This window comes from Symphalangus syndactylus, chromosome 5, assembly GCF_028878055.3.
Source record: "Symphalangus syndactylus isolate Jambi chromosome 5, NHGRI_mSymSyn1-v2.1_pri, whole genome shotgun sequence".
Classification (NCBI taxonomy): Eukaryota; Metazoa; Chordata; class Mammalia; order Primates; family Hylobatidae; genus Symphalangus; species Symphalangus syndactylus.
This window is the reverse complement of record NC_072427.2, coordinates 82,279,637-82,301,178: the sequence shown is the minus strand read 5'-3', so window position 1 is coordinate 82,301,178 and position 21,542 is coordinate 82,279,637. Positions and strand designations below refer to the sequence as shown.

The 21,542-nt window shown below is 41.0% G+C and overlaps 1 long non-coding RNA gene across 1 annotated transcript; it reads left to right on the top strand.

The window, feature by feature from the left end:
- The first annotated feature begins 3,360 nt into the window (after nucleotides 1-3,360).
- On the top strand, nucleotides 3,361-8,651 carry LOC129483137 (uncharacterized). The gene is made up of 2 exons (XR_008657910.2): nucleotides 3,361-5,348; nucleotides 7,582-8,651. It is a non-coding gene; the product is annotated as an uncharacterized lncRNA (long non-coding RNA).
- The last annotated feature ends 12,891 nt before the right edge of the window (nucleotides 8,652-21,542 follow it).

The following is a 21,542-nucleotide window of genomic DNA, read 5'->3' as shown; positions in this document are numbered from 1 at the left end:
AGCTGGTACCATTCCTTCTGAAACTATTCCAATCGATAGAAAAAGAGGGAATCCTCCCTAACACATTTTATGAAGCCAGCATCATCCTGATACCAAAACCTGGCAGAGACATAACCAAAAAAGAGAATTTCAGACCAATATCCTTGATGAACATTGATGCAAAAATCCTCAATAAAATACTGGCAAACCGAATCCAGCAGCACATCAAAAAGCTTATCCACCATGATCAAGTGGGCTTCATCCCTGGGATGCAAGGCTGGTTCAACATACGCAAATCAATAAATGTAATCCAGCATATAAACAGAACCAAAGACAAAAACCACATGATTATCTCAATAAATGCAGAAAAGGCCTTTGACAAAATTCAACAACCCTTCATGCTAAAAACTCTCAATAAATTAGGTATTGATGGGACGTATCTCAAAATAATAAGAGCTATCTACGACAAACCCACAGCCAATATCATACTGAATGGGCAAAAACTGGAAGCATTCCCTCTGAAAACTGGCACAAGACAGGGATGCCCTCTCTCACCGCTCCTATTCAACATAGTGCTGGAAGTTCTGGCCAGAGCAATCAGGCAGGAGAAGGAAATAAAGGGTATTCAATTAGGAAAAGAGGAAGTCAAATTGTCCCTGTTTGCAGATGACATGATTGTATATCTAGAAAACCCCATTGTCTCAGCCCAAAATCTCCTTAAGCTGATTAGCAACTTCAGCAAAGTCTCAGTATACAAAATTAATGTACAAAAATCACAAGCATTCTTGTACACCAATAACAGACAAACAGAGAGCCAAATCATGAGTGAACTCCCATTCACAATTGCTTCAAAGAGAATAAAATACCTAGGAATCCAACTTACAAGGGATGTGAAGGACCTCTTCAAGGAGAACTACAAACCACTGCTCAATGAAATAAAAGAGGATACAAACAAATGGAAGAACATTCCATGCTCATGGGTTGGAAGAATCAATATCGTGAAAATGGCCATACTGCCCAAGGTAATTTATAGATTCAATGCCATCCCCATCAAGCTACCAATGACTTTCTTCACAGAATTGGAAAAAACTACTTTAAAGTTCATATGGAACCAAAAAAGAGCCCGCATTGCCAAGTCAATTCTAAGCCAAAAGAACAAAGCTGGAGGCATCACGCTACCTGACTTTAAACTATACTACAAGGCTACAGTAACCAAAACAGCATGGTACTGGTACCACAACAGAGACATAGATCAATGGAACAGAACAGAGCCCTCAGAAATGATGCCACATAGCTACAACTATCTGATCTTTGACAAACCTGACAAAAACAAGAAATGGGGAAAGGATTCCCTATTTAATACATGGTGCTGGGAAAACTGGCTAGCCATATGTAGAAAGCTGCAACTGGATCCCTTCCTTACACCTTATACAAAAATTAATTCAAGATGGGTTAAAGACTTATATGTTAGACCTGAAACCATTAAAATCCTACAAGAAAACCTAGGCAATACCATTCAGGACATAGGCTTGGGCAAGGACTTCATGTCTAAAACACCAAAAGCAATGGCAACAAAAGCCAAAATTGACAAATGGGATCTCATTAAACTAAAGAGCTTCTGCACAGCAAAAGAAACTATCATCAGAGTGAACAGGAAACCTACACAATGGGAAAAAATTTTTGCAACCTACTCATCTGACAAAGGGCTAATATCCAGAATCTACAATGAACTCAAACAAATTTACAAGAAAAAAACAAACAACCCCATCAAAAAGTGGGCAGAGGACATGAACAGACACTTCTCAAAAGAAGACATTTATGCAGCCAAAAAACACATGAAGAAATGCTCCTCATCACTGGCCATCAGAGAAATGCAAATCAAAACCACAGTGAGATACCATCTCACACCAGTTAGAATGGCCATCATTAAAAAATCAGGAAACAACAGGTGCTGGAGAGGATGTGGAGAAATAGGAACACTTTTACACTGTTGGTGGGACTGTAAACTAGTTCAACCATTGTGGAAGTCAGTGTGGCGATTCCTCAGGGATCTAGAACTAGAAATACCATTTGACCCAGCCATCCCATTACTGGGTATATACCCAAAGGACTATAAATCATGCTGCTATAAAGACACATGCACACGTATGTTTATTGCGGCACTATTCACAATAGCAAAGAGTTGGAACCAACCCAAATGTCCAACAACGATAGACTGGATTAAGAAAATGTGGCACATATACACCATGGAATACTATGCAGCCATAAAAAATGATGAGTTCGTGTCCTTTGTAGGGACATGGATGAAACTGGAAAACATCATTCTCAGTAAACTATCGCAAGGACAAAAAACCAAACACCGCATGTTCTCACTCATAGGTGGGAATTGAACAATGAGAACTCATGGACACAGGAAGGGGAACATCACGCTCCGGGGACTGTTGTGGGGTGGGGGGAGGGGGGAGGGACAGCATTAGGAGATACACCTAATGCTAAAAGACGAATTAATGGGTGCAGGAAATCAACATGGCACATGGATACATATGTAACAAACCTGCACATTGTGCACATGTACCCTAAAACCCTAAAGTATAATTAAAAAAAAAAAAAAAAAAAAAAAAGAATTACTTGCACATTTCAAAAAAAAAAAAAAAAAAAATCAGGAAACAACAGGTGCTGGAGAGGATGTGGAGAAATAGGAACACTTTTACACTGTTGGTGGGACTGTAAACTAGTTCAACCATTGTGGAAGTCAGTGTGGCGATTCCTCAGGGATCTCGAACTAGAAATACCATTTGACCCAGCCATCCCATTACTGGGTATATACCCAAAGGACTATAAATCATGCTGCTATAAAAACACATGCACACGTATGTTTATTGCGGCACTATTCACAATAGCAAAGAGTTGGAACCAACCCAAATGTCCAACAACGATAGACTGGATTAAGAAAATGTGGCACATATACACCATGGAATACTATGCAGCCATAAAAAATGATGAGTTCGTGTCCTTTGTAGGGACATGGATGAAACTGGAAAACATCATTCTCAGTAAACTATCGCAAGGACAAAAAACCAAACACCGCATGTTCTCACTCATAGGTGGGAATTGAACAATGAGAACTCATGGACACAGGAAGGGGAACATCACGCTCCGGGGACTGTTGTGGGGTGGGGGGAGGGGGGAGGGACAGCATTAGGAGATACACCAAATGCTAAATGACGAGTTAATGGGTGCAGGAAATCAACATGGCACATGAATACATATGTAACAAACCTGCACATTGTGCACATGTACCCTAAAACCCTAAAGTATAATAAAAAAAAAAAAGAAAAAAAAACAACAACAACAAAAAAAAAAAAAGAAAAAAAAAGAAAGAAGTTTCACAGAATGCTTCCGTAAAAATACGAAAAAAAAAAGAAAAAAGAAAAATTAGCCAGGCATGGTGGAAGGTGACTGTAATCCCAGCTACTCAGTAGGCTGAGGCAGGGGAATCTCTTGAAACTGGGAGGCAGAGGTAGCAGTGAGCTGAGATCACACCACTGCACTCCAGCCTGGACTACAGAGTGAGACTCAGTCTCAAAAAAAAAAAAATTTAATTAAAAAATTAAAAACAAAAAGAGAATTTGGGGGTTTTAAGACAACTTCTTGTTGGATCCAATTAGGTCTTCATTGTTTTTAGCTAATAGTGACATGGACTCAGAGATTATTCCAGGTGCAGGAGGGTTGATTCTGACGGTCTCTTGCTGTTTTCTTGTCTTTGTATAATTACTGTTCTCTTCAACCCACCCATTTCTTTGCAGAAATCTTTTTTAATTTCTGGGATACATGTGCAGGATGTGCAGGTTTGTTACATAGGTAAACGTGTGCCATGGTGGTTCTTTGCAGGAATCTTTAAGTCACTCATCCATTTCATGAGGGTTAGTTTAGTTCAAACCAGGTAATACATTTTAATGGAGCATGAGCAAACTGCAAAACATTGCAATAGGAAAGCTAACAAAGTAGTCAGGAGGCCACTGTCCACACTTTTGCATAATGAACCCCCTCCTTCCCTCAGTAACATCTATGTGCCACGACTGGCTGATGTCGGGCACCAGTCACTATCCAGATAGATTTTTTTAAAGATAGCATAACTATCCATATAAAGTCTAATATCTTCATTTTGCACCTCAGTGGTCTGTGTGGGCACCCCCATATAAAGACCAATGTATTTGTTTTCCAGATGCAGAAAGATGAGGCACAGAGGAGTGGCCACCTGCTCCAGGTCCTGTAGTTAAACATTACTGTCAGGATTAGAGTCCTGGGGTCCAAACACCCAGTGCTCTCTCCACACTATCATGGTGCCCAATTCATACTCCTGCCACGACTACCCTTTCCATTTCTGGCCCTGTCTGAAGCCCCTAATTCCCACTGAAAACAATAAATGCTCTAAAATTAAGGCAACAATTTCACACAGTAGAGCAAATGGGTGGCTGAGAGTGAATTTACCCAGCAGCAAAGCCAGTGTAGAAGGCGCCATTTTTTGGTTACCATCGGATTAAGGTTGGGCCCCAGAGGGTCACCCCCATCTTCGTTTCTGTTGTGAACCCCTCTGAGTCAAATGGTAACAATAGTTGTTGTAATTGTAAGTGATAACATTGAATTAGCGACTATTGAAAAGTGTAAATTATAATAGCAATTGTTGAGAATGAACCTTGTAACGGTGAGCTAACAAAGGAGTTTTATGCTAATGAGTCCATCAAGAAAGACACTGGGGCCGGAGGCGGTGGTTTGTGCCTGTAATCCCAACAATTTGGGAGGCCAAGGCAGGCAGATCACTTGAGCTCAGGAGTTCAAGACCAGCCTGGCCAACCTGATGAAACCCCGTCTTTACAAAAAATACAAAAATTAGCAGGGCGTTGTGGCATGCCCCTGTAGTCTTAGCTACTCTGGAGGCTGAGGTGGGTGAATGGCTTGAACCCAGGAGGCAGAGGTTGCAGCAAGCCGAGATCATCATGCCGCTGCACTCCAGCCTGGATGATAGAACAAAACTCCATCTCAAAAAAAAAAAAAAGAAAAGAATAGAAAAGAAAAAGACATTGGGATGTAAGCTGAGAAAGGGAGAGTCTAAGGTTTTACAAAAATAAGGAAGTTATTTTAAAATACATTACTTTTGTTTCTTTGTTTTAAATGGATTACAGAACAATCAACAGAGCAGACAAGTGTGTTGATGACAGCTCTCAAGCTTTCACGAGGTGTAATAGAACTGATGAGCCCATTCCACTGAGACTAGCAGTACCCAGGAGAGCCAGGAAGGTAAAGAGACCACCTACGACAGTGTAATCCGTCCAAATAAGGACATCAAGTCAAATGGATGGAGGGAGCCGGTAAATTTAAAACATTACATTTTAAGTAAAAACAAGTCATACAAAGTTGAGATAAAATGTAGAATAGAGTTAGATTTATTTTCACTGCTTTTATTATCTAAATTGCAAAAAGAATTGAATATGAATGCATGAAATTTAAATGCACATCAAAAAGCACGCAGGGTACATAAAATTAAGAGGCATGTGACAAACTGATATTTTTGCAAATATTTTCCATATAAATTAATGTTTTTATTTTCATTTTTATTTATTTATTTTTCTGCTTTCCAACTTTTATTTTAGGTTCAAGGGGTGCACATGCAGGTTTGTTACATGGGTAAATTGTGTGTCATTGGGGTTTGTTGTACAGATAATTTTGTCACCCAGGTAATCAACATAACATCCAATAGGCATTTTTTCATTCCTCACCCTCTTTCCACCCTTCACCCTCAAGTAGGCCCATGTGTCTATTGAAGAGTTAATGTTTTAAAAATATATCTTGCAAATCAACGTGAAAAACATTAACATCCAGTGGAAATATGGGCAAAGTTCCTGAACAGAAAAATCACAGAAATTAATTTAAAATATTGTTTAAAATTAATCTCCCATTTGTAAAAAGAAAGGAAATTAAATACATAATAAATAAATGCTCATCATTTTTAAAAAGATATTTTAATGCCAAAAAAAGTAATCTCTGAATCCCAAAGGTAAAGAACCTCCCCACAAATAGAGTATGCTTGGCTTTATGCAAACTCACCACTGTGTTCTTGTAGTTCTTGTTTCACTGTTAGCCAGTGACTGAAACCGGTCTGTGGGTCACTATTTGAAGCACTGACCTAGAAAGTTCTGAGTGGATAGGTAAGCCTGTGCCAACGGATGGTGGAGACCCAATCTGTGCAAACACCCAGGATTGCTGGGATATCAAAGGAGGTCACCAAGGGTGCATTTGTCTGATGGCCTTGGAGCCTCCTGGGAGAAAGAGAATCAGCAAGAGGACTTTGGGACTACCCGCCTTACCCCTGGACCCTAGAATGAAAGGACTCTACCAAGAGACCATGTGAATATCCTGGCGGATGGGGAACCAGCCTGTGAAAGCTGGTGTGTCATGAAGAACGCTGTGCCTTGGAGGGCAGCAAACTGTCAGGGGGCTGACAGCCAGACCCCACATGCTCTAAGTTCTTCAACAGAGGAGGCTAACAGGCCAAGGCACTTGAGAGTTACAATCACTGAGCCTCAAGGCCATCTAGGAAAATGACCACATAGCCCTTAAGGACTGCCAGTGGTTCTGGTCACTTCACACAGGGGGTGGCAGTGGCCGCAGCCCGCCAGCCACATGTCAGAGTGTAGGGCGCCTGACTAAACCAGAGAGGCTTCTGCATCTGGAAAACAAAAAGGTTGTCTCTACGAATAGGAGGTCCTCCTTGCATGAGGACCTCACATAAGACCGCTTCACCAAAGCAGCCTCCCTCTACTTCTCTGAACACAACCCCCACCTAGGATAAGCAGGACCCCTCAAGGTGTGTCGCTGGCAGAGCAGAGGCAGGAGGTCCACCTCCTTCCTAGGGCTGCCCAAGGACTTCCCCAGGCTCTGCCCTCAGAGGAGGCTGTGCCTGTAGACTTTGGAGCAGCTGGATCTGTATTTTGCCAGTGACTTCCTCCTGGGAGCCCCAGGTCCTGTGAGAGTCCTATTCTTCAATTACAGCAGTGGGAATTCTGACAAGATGAAGATTTCCAAACCCCAAGTTACTGCTAGAACTAATTGGACAGTCACTGTGTGTCACACCCTGTCTTAGAAACACTCGGTGTCCATCATTCCATCCTTACTGCATGTGTCACTGTGAGCTGCTTGCTGCCTTCACTTCGCAGCTGAAGGCAGTGAGGCTAGGGGACCTCAGAGAACGTCCCTAAGGTCATACAGCAAGTGGCTAAGTTGAGATTCAGACCGAGGTCTATCCACTCGCAAGGCCCCTGTTTTAAGCACACTACGCTCCCAGCAAGAGTAGCTAAGGGGAAAAAAAAAACACCTAGAAACAGCCTGAATTAACATCAGAAGGGAAATGATTAAACTTCACAATACCTGTCCTACGTAATTGCATGCAGCTATTATAAATAAGTGAGCTAGTTTTATATACGTTAACTTGGAAACTTTCTATGCTGTATGGTTCAGGAGGGAAAAGAACAAAGTTGTGAAAAGATACATCATACTATTTCATTTTTTTTGACAAAAGTTTTACGTGTGTGGATATGTTTCTAGAAGCATGGAAAACTAATGCAAGCCAATAATGCAACTTCTGGAGTTACCGGGGTGGGCCACCGGACCCCTGAGCTTAATAACCGGAAGATTTGAGAAAGGCATGCAGCAGGCAAAGATCGCAGAAAGAGTGGAGAACTGGTGCCACTCGGACACCTTAGCTCGCTGAGAGAAATGGAGACGGCCTCCAGGACATCTTAGGACCCTGGCTGATTCCGAGAATCACAAATCACATCTCTGAAAAAAGTGAGAAGTTCATTCTCTCATTCAGTGCAAAAAATGTTTATTGAACACCTATGTGCCAGACACAACTGAGATGCTGGTGATATGATGCAGACAAAGTAGGCTCAGATCCCTGGCCGGGAAGAATTCACGTACTATTTATGCATTCTGGTCAGTCCATCTGCTCCTCCTACATTGCCTCTGCCACCTCAACTCTGTCTGCCCCCACCCCCAACACACGCACACACAGTACAATATTTGGCTGATTCATCTTGATATGTTCAATGTTTTTCTTTCCAAGAAAAACGTTGAACAAAATGAGAAAGCAACAGATTGGTAAGGGATTAGAGCTTGGTGGTCTCAGATAACCCCATCCTTCAGTGAGGGGCTGCTCGTGGAATTAATTACATATATGACAACACCTAAAATCCTGCAAAGCTTAGCCATATCAGCATTTTATGGAATAGAAAAAAAGATCAAGTCCCTGTCCTTCAAAGCTTGTACTCATGAAAAATAAGATAGCAGCACCAAGCCAGGTGCAGTGGCTCACGCCTGTAATCCCAGCACTTTGGGAGGCCAAGGCAGGCAGATCATGAGGTCAGGAGTTTGAGACCAGCCTGGCCAACATAGTGAAACCCTGTCTCTACTAAAAATACAAAAATTAGCGGGGCATGGTGGCGGGCTCCTGTAGTCCCAGCTACTTGGGAGGCTGAGGCAGGAGAATCACTTGAGCCTGGGAGGCAGAGGTTGCAGTGAGCCAAGACCACACCATTCACCATTGCACTCCAGCCTGGGTGACAGAATGAGACTCTGTCTCAAAAAAAAAAAAAAAGAGATAGCAGCACCAAACATATATTTCCTTTTCTATATTGTGTATACTAAAGTTGTTTTGGAAAGTGGAAGAGGATGAGTTTGCTTGTCAAATTATAATGCATTCCCAAAGAGGGCAATGGGAATGGAAAGCCAAAAATTAGTGTAGGCCTCCAAATAAAGTAGGTTCGGCGTGCTACCTTAATGAAGATTCTTGACAGCACACCATGTAAACAGCAGGGGTAATGTTATGAAGCTGGAATAAGTACACCCACAAAAAGCGACAAGATCTAAGAATGAGTAGGGTAAAAAGACACAGATCTTAGTCCATTTAGGCTGCTAAAACTGGGTAGCTCATAAACAACAGAAATTTATGTCTCACTGTTCTGGAGGCTGAGAAGTCCAGGATCAAGATGCCAGCCGATTTAGTGTCTGGTGAGGACCTGCTTTCTGATTCACAGATGGTGCCTTCTAACTGTATTCTCACATGGCAGAAGGGGCTGGCTAGCTCTCTGGGGTCTCTTTTACAAGGGTACTTATCACATTCATGAGAGGCCAGCCCTCATGACCTATTCACCTCGCAAAGGCCCTACCTCCTTATACCATCACCTTAGCAGTTAGGATTTCAACGTATGGGTTTGGGGGGACACAAATATTCAGACCATAGCAACATTGATGAGAAGATCCACAGAAATCCTGGAATTCAGTGAGGAATAAGTCAAAGTATAGTAGCTTTGGTAGTTTCCATCTATGTGGAGAAATTTAATAACGATAACTTCATCCTAAAGCATACAGGTCCTGGCATCTTGTCCATGGCAAATGCTGGACCCATCACAAACAGTTCCCAGTTTTTCATCTGCACTGCCAAGACTGAGTGGTTGGATGGCAAGGATGTGGTCTTTGGCAAGGTGAAAAAAGGCATGAATATTGTGGAGGCCATGGAGAGCTCTGGGTCCAGTGGCAAGACCAGCAAGATCACCACTGCTGGCTATGGACCACTCTAATAAGTTTGAGTTGTGTTTTATCTTAACCACCAGACCATTCCGTCTGTAGCTCGGTAGACCACCCCTCCACCCCATTTGCTCGCAGTATCCTATAATCTTTGTGCTCTCACTGCAGTTTCCTTTGGGTTCCATGTTTTGTTTCCGTCCATGCCTAACTGGATTGCAAAGTTAAGTTTATAATTATGAAATAAAAGCTAAATAACAAAAATAATAATAATAATGCAACCTCAACATTGAGTACCTCAGGGAGGTGTGGTTGAAGGGGTAAGGGAGTGGCCTTCCAGCTTAACACTTAAAATGTTAGAACAAGAATATTTCATTTTCACAATTTAAAAGAAAAAAGAAGACCCTTATTTTTGTCTACTTTGGACACAATAGGAGGTGAGCAAATGTTTGCTGAATTGAATCAAATTGAACTTACCGAATCTCCCCACCCGCTGGGACACTAGCTGGGCAGCCTGCCCAGAAGCAGGAATGCAGAGCCTGTGCTTCCGAAGATAAAGTATCGCTCTGCCACAGAGGCTGAGACATCCCTGGAGAGAAAGAACAGCCTTGCCTGCTAGATCCATTTCTACCATCACCCAGGCCTCCATCCTGTCTGGGAGATGCTGGAAATAGCTTCACCTTGCTTCTTAACTGACTCATGGTTTTTGCATTTCCAGGCAGCAAAATCATATCAGCAGCCCCATAACCCAATTAGGACCATGAACCCAGTCAAAACTTCTCAACACAAAAGGAGACAAGCAAGCCTGGTCAGCTGCATTCTGGCCTTCTCTTAGAAAAATCACTGGTGGCATGAAATCTTTAGTTTATTAACAGAGATCTCCTGCATTCTGACAATAGTAGCTCATTTAAAAAGAAGAAGAAAGAAAATGGTGACCCAGGTTCTGAGGGATGAAACCAGAATTTTATCACAGTAGCTCAGCGCCTGGCTCACTTGGGGCTGCTGGGCAGTGAAAAGATGGAGAACTTTTGACTTTCCAAGGCATGGACTTGAAAGTCACCCACTGTTTCTGTGGTTACTTTATTAAGGTGTTTTAAAAGCAAGTGAGTGCCAAAGATGAAGGTGATGGAGATGCACAACAAGAAAAGCTGAATCTTTCTCCAGGACTTAGATAAACTCAGTGTGTAACTGGACCCTAACCATCTTCACACGGTCAGGATGGGGCGGGGGACATTTTTATTTATTTTATAAGTAGGTAAGCAGAGCCTGAGGCACCCAGTAACCTTCACTCAAAGTCACAGGGCAACTGAGGCCAAGCCTTCACCCAACCTCATCACAGGTGTGAACTCTCCACTCTGAATCCACACCATCCTCCCCTAACCCCCAAAATCATTCATCCTAAGGAGAAATCAATTGGATATCAGGTCTCAGTTTCTTTGCAGATGCAGGGAGTCATCCAGGACCAATCCTTCGTTTTCCTGCAGATGAAATATATCAAGCTTAACTCCCATCCTAGGACTAGGAACGGACTCACAAGCCTGTGTGGTTCAGAGAAGGCGCAGATCAAAGCACATGACTTTGTTATTTCTACAGCCATATGGCACTTGGCAGATTTAAAAGCATTTATGCAGGTTTAACTTCACGAACCTCACAACCTATCCCCCCTTCCCTTGAGTAGGCAGGGCTGGCCTAATTTTTCCTGTTTAATAGCAAAGAGACTCAAACAGCTGGGAACAGGCAGAGTAAAGACAAGAAAGTCTTCGATTCCCCAGCCCAATGCTCTTTCTGCAGTGCTTAAAGAGCAAAGCAAAGCAAACTTCTCCAGAGATGCCTCCACCTCATGACTTTTGCCTGGCCTGAGAGTGAAGAATTCCACTGAGCCACAGCAGCCAAGCACCCTGTTGGGAACATTTCCTCCTGAGCGCCCCCAATCAGTCCTGCCTTTTAATCATGGCCTCATGTAAACCCTTGCACCCTGTGGGAGTCTCAGCTGGGATCTGAGTTTTTTTAAAAATGGGGCTTCATCCATGTTCACCATCCCCCACAACACACACATCCCCTGAACACACATCCTGAACAGTGGCTTCTGGGCACCAGTGTCTGGAAACAACCCCTGCCCTCAGCTTCATTTTCTGGGAGGCTCCTTCTGTAACTTGCTGTATCAACCATCTCCCATTGTGAGAGGGAAAAGACTGAAGAATCTGTAGAGGATCTGGACAGACTGCCGTTTTATGGTATGTGTGTTTAAATAGCTTTTGCTCCCTGATTTTATGTTGCTTAACGTTATGTTAAAATTAGCATGTCTAGGAAATAGCAGTGAGGAAAGGTGGCCCAGGAACCTTTTTTAGATAGCACGAAGAATGTTGGCCTGCTTTTAATTCTGTGCATGTGGATATATAACAGTGAATGAGAATTGATAAAATCTGCATTTCCTTACTATCTTTTCTTGCTTGTGCCTAGTAACCCTCAGAGAATGGGGTCAATGTAGGGGCCTCTCAGGGGCACCTCAGTGTTAGCCTTCTCTCTTTTCTGAGCAACCTTACCCTGGGTTCGTCAACAGTCCCAAAAGATTTTAATGATGGTGGTTTCCTTCTTAACAACTGAACCTCCAATTCAGAAAGCTCAGCTTTCTCCTCTCCAGGTCATGGCAGATGATCTCACAGTTGTGTGCAAGCCCCATCCTTTTTCCCTTCATCTCCCCTTCCCACTCCTACCCACAGGGACCCACTCAAATGTCCTTTCACTGAAGAATACCTAACATTTTTGACAATGTATGTGCTTTTATTTAATAAGAGTGATATTGAGTTATATATCTCACTTTTTCATTCAACACTACCTTTTTGAAGATCTTGTCACTAAATCTGATTCGTGGTTTCTGACTACTGCAGAATATTTCACTGTATGCACCCCGCCGTATCCCGCTCTGTCTCTTACTAGCTGTGTTGTCTTTGGCAAATTACTTAAGTGCTCTGTAACTCAGGTTCCTAATATATAAAATGGGATGGTACTAGTGCCTACATCACAGGGTGATTATGACAATTAAATGAGTTTTGGACTGGATGTATCTGAAGAGCTTCAAGAATCACTTGGCACATAATAAGTGCAGAGGAAAAAACACCTTAGTTAACATTATTGTTACTTCTCTATTCCCCTGATGAAAGACGTGTTGGTTAGACAGCTCTCTGTTACAACAAACAATGTTGAAATGGGCATCCTTGCTCATGTTTCTTCTTATAATTGTTTGTGAATTTATCTGGGACATACACCAAGCAGTGGAACTGCTGAATTACAGAGCATGTAAATTACTTTATAGAAAATGCCAGACTGCACTCCAGGATGTACAATTTACAACAGTCCCCCTGTTGCAGCTTTTTTCATTCTGGTAGTTCAGCTGACAGGAGTGTCACAGCCTTTTATTATCACAGTTCAGTGAGTTCTGGGTCCTTGTCTCATGACCAAGAGGAATAAGGTACTGGAGAGGGGGTGTGTTAGTCCATTCTCACACTGCTAATAAAGACATATCCAAGACTGGGTAATTTATAAAGAAAAAGATGGTCAGTGGACTCACAGTTCCACATGGCTGGGGAGGTCTCACAATCATGATGAAAGACAAAGGAAAAGCAAAGGGACTTCTTAAATGGTGGTGGGTAAGAGAGAGAACTTGTGCAAAGGAACTACTCTATAAATCCATCAGATCTCATGAGACTTACTCACTATCATGAGAACAGCACAGGAAAGACCCACGACCATGATCCCCTTACCTTTCATCAGGTCCCTCCCATGACATGTGGGAACTACAATTCAAGATGAGATTTGGCGAGGACACAGCCAAACCATATCATGGGGTAAGGCAGGGTAGAATTTATTGAGCAAAAGAAAAGCTCTTGACAGCAAAAAGGGACCTAAAAGTGGGTAGCTGGCTGACAGGCTGAGTCCAGGGTTTATATGGGCTTAGAATGGGGAAGTGCATGCTGATTGGTTTATGGGTAGGACTGGAAAAGGCACCCTTCAATTGGTTTGTGAAAAGAACCAATCAGGAGAAAGTGGGCATATGCAAAATAGTCTTGGAAAAGGCACCATTCAATTGGTTAAGAGGCATCATTTAGAAAGAACCAATTGAGAAAGAGTAGGTAAAATGGGGATGGAAGTTCTCATTCAGGTTCATGGATTCTATCCAGAACTGTAGCTCAGTTTTCAGGGTTTACAGTGTTCTTGGCTTGAAGATGGAGTTTCACCAGGGACCTGTCTCTATCTGCCTAGCAATTTTTCTGTCTCCTGTTGCTATCACCACTAGCAGTCTTGAAAGCTCTCACTCCCCACAGCCTTATCAATGTTTGGTGATATTTTACCTCCCACTGGCTGCTAATCTGATGGGTGGAAAGTGGCATCTTCTTTTGTTTTGTGTGTCTTTGATCACTAGTGAGGTTAAGCATCTCTTTGTACATTAGTTAGTCTCTTGTGAATTAATATCTTGTCTAACTGTTTCATGTCTTTTCCTTCTTGATTTGTGGTAGTCCCTGGTATATTCTAGAAATATCCTTGTTAGTTTTAAAAGTTGCATGTATCTTCAAACCTACAATCAATCTGTCATCTTGGTGTATGCTGTCTTTTATTAAACAGAAATTTTTAGTGTGGTCACACGCAACCATTTTGTCCCTTATGATTCATGCTATTTGAATAACACGTAAAAAGTCTTTTATACCCCCATATCACACATGTGCATACACAAGCTCCTTCATTTTTTCAATATCATAAATTTGCCTTTCACATTTAGGTCTATATTTGGAGATTATGTTTGTATATGGTAGAAGATAGAGATCTGAATAATTTTTCTCCAATAGTAAACCAGTTCTCCAAATATCAGCTATATAAGCCATCCTTTCTCCACTGATGAGTGCCACCTGTGTCATATAAAATGACATATAGCCACGAGTTCCATAATCTAGGGTCCATTGTACAAAAGCATAATTTCTTCACCACATTTCAGGTAGTATAGTCAGAGAAGGGTGAATTGAGAGGCATCAGGCATCAGCACACACACACACAAAGTGCTTAGGGAATAAGAAGGAAGAGACCTGAGAGGGGAGATAAATTGTCTCATATGATCTTAAATATCACTTTTTTCTTGTCTTGCCTGGATTAAAACAGATGAGAAATGCTACCCCTAGCCAGTATAGGGTAGTAAGCCGTAAGAGTGCCGGGTTTAGAGACAGCCAGATGTGAGTTGAAATCTCAGCTCTGCCCCTTACTAGCTGTGGGACTTTGAGCAGGTCTCTTCATCTCTTTAAGACTCGGTCTTCTCGTGTAAATATATGGATAAAAATAATGTTTGCCTCTCAGGGTTATTGTGAGAGCTTAAACAATAATGCACAATTATCATCAGTGGAAGCTAAAACCACTAGACAAAAGACTTACGGGGGTTAGTCACAGGACCTCAAAATATCACTCCGGACTGCTATTCAGACTCTTCAAAACTGTCAATGTCATGAAAGCGGGATGCACAAGGGGGAGGCTGAGAAAATACTCTAATTAAAGGAGACTCAAGAAATAGGAAAAGTAAATGCAATGTGTGATCCTTGATTAGATCCTAAATTGAGAAAAAGAAGAGAGGAAGGAAGGAAGGGAGGGAGGAAAGCAAGCAGGCAGGAATTATTGAGAAATAGGGGAAATTTGAACAAAGACTATATAATAGATAATGAAATTGTCTTAATGTTAACTTTCCTGAGTACAGAGAGGAAGCAATTAATAAAGCTAGATGTTTCATTGCATATTATTCCAAATTTTTGCAGGTTTTAAACGTTTTCAAAATAAGGATTACGCAGAAAAAATAATGCACGTAAAGTTCATGGTACATAATAATGGCTCAATGCATAGCAAATATGATATGCTGGTGATGATACCTCGACTTGATTGAAACCATTAAAATTTTAAAATACTTATTTTTTATCTCCACATCTGTTTCTGACTTGCTATGTGAGATGCTCAAGCCAGTGACCCGTTCTGAGGTTCAGTTTTCCCATCCAGAAAGCAGGAAGACATCAGAGCCACATGTGGAATACCAAAAAGAAACAAATACTGAGAGGATGATAAAGATTATACACACAATGAGGAAATCAAATTCCTCTCTAGGGTTGTGGTACATTAATCCATGTTACTCTCATTATGATGGGAACACCCCCTGATTATTCAAATGAACTCTACTCTGGTTTTTTTTTTCTTTTTGCATTTTCTTTCATACTATGATAAAGTTACTGTCACTCTGTGCTTTTAAAATGTGCTATGAAGCTTAAAAGGGGAAAAGAAATGCCTGTTTAAGAAAGCTCAAAGAGAAGGCAGGCCCTACTGCATGAGTAACACAATTCCATGAACATTGATTGAATACCTTCCTCTGTGTCAGCCACTTGGGATGCAAAAAGAGCAGTAAGATGATTTTCTGCTTTTGCTTGAAGGCCTCATGACCTATTGGAGAAAAAAAAACACATAATCAAGAAATTAGATAAGCCATATATGAACTCTTTGCCAAACATTGTGTCATGTAAAACATAGTAGGTTCATAGTAAGTAGGTATTCACTAAATCACTGTTAAATGAAAGAAGACTGAATGGATGGATGGGTGGGTGGATGGATGGGTGGATGGGTGGATGGATGGATGGATTCATGGACAAACAGGCGGACAACAGAATGGAAAGAATGATATGAGAAATACCAGAAAGAATAACTAATTCCATATGAAGACTTTAGGAGGCTGGGGAAAGGCCACTAGTTTATTGATATTTGAAGTGGATGTTGAAGGACCAGGATAATTTCATTTGGAATGAAAACCATCTTAGGGGAACAGCATAATGTAAGAAATAATTTTTTACTTTTCAATCAAATCTGTTCTATTGGGAGAAAGAAATCAGAGGAATGCAATGTTAGCGATGTAGTCACCTAGGTAAACCTATTCTGAATAAAAAGAGAGGGTGATAGCACTTTCTGGAAGAGGAACAACACAGTTTTGTTCCGTGAGCATTATTGAACATGCACCATGTTGAAACCATTTCTCAGTCTGATGATACAAAGACAGTCAGACATTGCCATAGGCCAGAGAGTCCCATGATTTGGTAGCAAGACTTTTTTTTCTATAGATCTTTCTGTACTGGTCCACAAAAGTAAAAGTTAAAGAACAAGAGACAAGCAGTCAAACTTAAAACTAGCTCTTAAGTAAAAGTCTTTGCTGAACATTGGGTGGCATAAAACATAGTTGGGTCAGAGTAAGTAGGAATTCAGCAAATCACTGCTGAATGAAAGAATGAAAGAATGGCTGAGTGAATGCATGGATGGATGGATAGATAGATAGATATAGATAGATGATAGATGATAGATAGATAGATGATGATAGATGATAGATAGATAGATAGATAGATAGATAGATAGATAGATAGATAGATAGACAAGCAGACAAAAGAATGGAAAAGTTGATCACAAATAACTCTAAATACAGGCAAAATAGAAATGCCCAGAAAATTGCCTCCTGAAGAATATGCCTATACCTAAGCTGCCAGAGGCTGGTTTGGGTTCCTGGAAACCTTACACAGGCAAAAGAGTTTTAAAATGCCTGAAATCACTTAGAAAATGCAAAAGAGTAAAGAAAGCCAAAGCTCAGAAAAGGATAATTGAAAACAGTACTTGAGTGAGAAAATTTATACCCATTGCCATATTTTGATTTTGCCCTAATTATGTATTTTCTTAAGAACTGTAAAGCCTAGGTTATAAGGAAGAAATAGCCTAATAGTTTAACTGTTGATCTAATAAGAAGTTTTCTTTTTAGAAAAAGCAAAATAACATGGCTGAATCATGCTTTTCATCTCTTACCCCTTATCTGTCATACAGAACTGGGGTAAATGTATTCATCTTCTCTCTCTGATTCCTCCAGCTAGTAGGGAGGAACTGAAATTGTGGGTACAGTCTAGGAGAAATTACCTGGCTTTTGGAGAATGTCTTACTACCATCCAGAATAAATGACAGTAAAAGGCAACGGCTGGGCGTTGTCCCCAGCACTTCGGGAGGCTGAGGCAGGCAAGTTGCTTGAGCCCTAGGATTTCAGGGCCAGCCTGGCCAACATGCGAAACTCTGTTTCTACTAAAAAATATAAAAATTAGCCAGGCATGGTTGTGGGCACCTCTAGTCCCAGCTACGTGGGAGGCTGAGGTAGGAGAATCTCTTGAACCCAGAAGGCAGAGGTTGCAGGGAGCCAAGATTGCACCACTGCACTCCAGCCCTGGAGACAGAGTGAGACTCCATCTCAATAATAATAATAATATTAATAATGAAAACGAAGGCTTATTTTACTGGGGAAATGGTGTGGTGTAGCAGCCAATCATGCTGACTCTGGAATCAGTGTATGGGCAACATCCTTAATCTTCCTAGGCCTCAATTTCCTAATCTGTAAAATGGGGACAATGAGAGTACCTATCTCATAAAGTTATAAAGATTAAAATTATAGAGGATGCAAATCATTATCACACTGTAACTCATAATAAACACAAAATAAATATTAGCTATTGCCAAGAGATGAAAAATAAAAGCAGATAATTGGGAATTTGATGATATATAGTGTTCAACTGAACCAGTCATGGCTTGGTCATTCCACTGGCTGACATTGGAGTGAATCAAAATTTGTTTAAACCAATGGCTGTCGATGGGAAGTGGTATTGCCCCCAAGGGAAGTTTGAAAGAAGTTGTCAGAGTGACTAAAAAACTCCACTGGTGCCAAATAGGTGAGGGCCACAGATAATAAATGCCCTGCGGTGAGCAGGAGAATCCTGCACAACAGTAAATTCTCATCTAAAACACCAGAAGCACTCCTAATGAGAAATCCTGGATTAAACTCTCCATGGGATTCCATTCCCGTTTCCATTCCCCTAGCCAGATTGCTTTAGGCTTGGACATGGGCCTATTTTGGCCAACAAGACATAAAAGCCTGTTGGGATTCTGAGAAAACCTTTTCTTGTGATTAAAATAAAAGCACATCCCCCACTAGGGGAACTTGGGGCCTCCACGGCTGACTTGCAACCATGAGGGGAAAGCCCAGAGACACAGAGAACACCCAGAGCCCTGACATTCCTGAGATGCTGAATTAGCCAACCTTTAACTACCTACCTCCAGGTGTCTTGCAGGGCAAAAAAAATCATTTCTTTTAATATGATCAAATTTTAATCTGATTTAATCTATTATTTGCAGCCTGATGCATTCTGAATAGTATATTGTTTGGCCTAAAGAAGATGAAAGGGGAAAAAAAATCATACAATGATAGCTCTAATCCCATTAATTAAGGTGCTGCCCTCATCAGCTAATCAGTTCTTAATGCCACCACACTGGGGATACCAACACATACGAATTTTGAGGGGACACAAACATTCAGCCCATAGCTGACTTGCATGCTAAAAACTACAAAACACTGTTGGAAGAATCAAAGATCTAAATAATTTAGAGACACACTGTGTTTGTGGTTTAAAAGACTCAACAGAAGAAGGATGTTCATTGTTCCTCAAATGTATATGCAGGTTTAACACAATCTCTATCAAAATCTGAGCAAGGTTTTTATAAATATAGCCTATTTTAAAATTTACATGGGAAGGCAAAGGAACTAGAATAGCTAAAACCAATTTGAAACAGAGGAATAAAGTGAGTGGAATTAGTCTACTCAATTTCAAGACTTATTATTTTGAAATATATAGCTACAGTGACCAAGACTGGATGGTATTGATGGAGGGATAGACACATAGCTCACTGGAACAGAATAAAGAACCAGAAATAGACTTGCGCAAATATGCATGAGTGATTTTTAGAAAAGGTACAGAAGTAATTTGATGGAGAAAAGAGAACCTTTTCAACAAATGATACTAGAGGAATTGGACATTTACAGGGGAGAAAATATCTTGCCCTAACTACTATTTGGTACACAAAAATTAACTCAAAATGTATCATGGACTTATGTACAACTATAAAACTTCTAGAAAAAAGCACAGGAGAAAATCATCATATAGGGTTAGGCAAAGAGTTGTTAGACTTGACGTCAAAAGCATGATCCATAAAAGGAAAATTTGATAAGTTGGACTTCATCAAAATTTAGAACTTTTGCTCCATGAAAAACCCTGTCAAGAGGATGAAAAACAACCCAAAAACAGAAAAAAGTTACTTGTAAACCACATATCTGACAAAGAATGAGTATTTGTAATATATAAGAATTCTTAAAACTCAACTATTAAAAAAATAGAAAATAAACAAAAGATATGAACAAATATTTCACCAAAGAGGCTATACAGATGACAAGTAAGAACATGAAAAGACATTCAACATCACTAGCGATTAAGGAAATGTAAATTTAAACCATTAAGATATCATACACACTTATCAGAGTGACTAAAATGAAAGGTAGTGCCAATGATTGCAGCTGAGGACATAGAGAAACTGGATCTCTCATGCATTGCTAATGAAAATTAAAATGGTATAGCCACTCTCTAAAAACTAAAAGTGCAGCTATCATATGACCCAGCAATTGTACTCCTGGGCACTTATCCCAGAGAAATGAAAACTTAGGTTTACACAAAAACCTGTACACAGGCCAGGCATGGTGGCTCACACCTGTAATCCCAGCACTTTGGGAGACTGAGGTGGGAGGATTGCTTGAGCCCAGGATTCAAGGCCAGCCTGGACAACATAGTGAGATCCTCATCTCTACCAAAAAAAAATTTTTTTAAATCAGCCAACTGTTGTGGTGCATGCCAGTAGTCCCGGCTACTCAGGAGGCTGAGGTGGGAGGATCACTTGAGCCCAGGAGGTCGAGGCTGCAGTGACCCATGATCTTGCCAATGCACTTTAGCTTAGGTGACAGAGCAAAACCTTGTCTCAAGCAAACAGACAAACTAAAAACCCTGCACACAATTGTTCATAGCACCTTTATGCATAAAAGCCAAAAACTAGAGACAGACCTGATGTCCTTCAATGAGTGAATGGTTAAACAATCTATGGTACAGCCATACACTGAAATACTGTCGATACATGCAACAACTTCTTGAATCTCCAGAGAATTATGCTGAGTGAAACAAATAAAGTTAATCACAAAAGGTTACATACTGCATGATTCCATTTATACAGCTTTCTCGAAATGACAAAATCATAGAAATGGAAAACAGATTCGTGGTTTCCAAGGGTAAAGAAGGAGGCTTGTAGGAAAAAGGGAAATGGGTGTGGCTATAAAAGGGCAACAGTGACGGAAACGTTCTGTATCTTGAATGCATCAATGTCTGTATACTGGTTGTGGTACTGTACTACAGTTTTATAAGACATTACCATTGAGGGAAATTGGGTAAAGGGTATGTGGAATCTCTCTGTATTATTTCTTACAACTGCATGTGAATCTACAATTATTTCAAAATTAAAAGTTTAATTGAAAAAAAGTCCGCACCACAATCCAGAAGTCTGTGGAGCCATGAAGCCCAGAACTGTGTGGTGTGGACTTAGAAACACAGACAAAAACAGGCCCTGAGGGTGAACAAGAGGGAAGAAGCCAACAGCCCCACATGGGGTCAAGATAAATGTTCATTGATATTACATTTGCAGAAAGAAGAAAAGAAAGAAATCACCATATGAGCTGATTTACAAAAGAATCTTCTTTCAACCCAAATCCATGTGAAGCCAGAGATTCCATTCAACCTGGCACACATTCAGATTGCAAGTCTGCCTGGTACAGAAATCAGGCTCGCCTACCCACACTGAGTAATTTGATCCATTTACTCCAAGTCAGCAGTTTGGACATATGTTTGCAATCTGAGGGCTTCCTGTGAGGTACACAGAGCCATAATAACATTTTTTTACGGGAACTTTCTGGTTTTGGATGCCAGGCCAGACTGGAGTTGAAGATGTGGTTAGATGTAAACAAGAGTTTTAAAGGTCAGTTCTCCAGCCAGCAGGCTGGACTGTGTGGACCTTGACGGTGGGTG